The sequence below is a fragment of the Galeopterus variegatus genome, unplaced genomic scaffold (assembly GCF_000696425.1).
Source record: "Galeopterus variegatus unplaced genomic scaffold, G_variegatus-3.0.2 Scaffold18132, whole genome shotgun sequence".
NCBI lineage: Eukaryota > Metazoa > Chordata > Mammalia > Dermoptera > Cynocephalidae > Galeopterus > Galeopterus variegatus.
This window is the reverse complement of record NW_007744243.1, coordinates 5,369-5,977: the sequence shown is the minus strand read 5'-3', so window position 1 is coordinate 5,977 and position 609 is coordinate 5,369. Positions and strand designations below refer to the sequence as shown.

Genomic DNA, 609 nt, shown 5'->3' with positions numbered 1-609 from the left:
GGGGAATTGTGGGAATCATTGTCAGCCTCCATTTGCTGGGATTGGCCATTATCTTGGACTTATGCTGCATTGCTGACTTCTGCTGGAAAGTAGGAAACACTTTCAGGGGACAAGACATGGGTGATTTCATGGTTTTAGTGGATTCAGAAGAGGACAAGTAGGAGGAGGAAGGATGGTGAAGAGGAGGAGGGAAAGGAAGAGAGAGAAAATGAGAGAGAGGAGTTGCCAGAAGAAATACACAAGCATGGCCACATTGACAGTGACCGCACTGGTAAACGGGAACTTGGAGCAGATGAGAAATGGACTCCAGGATCTACAAGATAACAGCAGTGAACAGCAAAGTGACACTGTTAAAGCAGACAGGCCAGTTTGAAGAAGAGGATTGATTGTCCATCGTCTCATCTTGTCTTGAAAGCTATGTTGAAGATGAGCTCTTCGTTCAGCTTTGGGTTGACCCGCACCTTTGCTGGGGCTTGCATTAGCAACATTTGGTCTCTCAGCAAACAAGAAAAACAAACCTACACATTTTTCCTTTCATTTTGTAAAAAAAGAAAACTTGGTTTGATTTTCTGTAAGTTTTCTCAACAATATTAAAAAGCTTTGGGAAGG

At 43.2% G+C, this 609-nt stretch overlaps 1 pseudogene; it reads left to right on the top strand.

Moving 5' to 3' along the window:
* Positions 1 to 373, top strand: part of LOC103582842 — a 3,330-nt pseudogene extending 2,957 nt beyond the window's left edge.
* Positions 374 to 609: the final 236 nt, after the last annotated feature.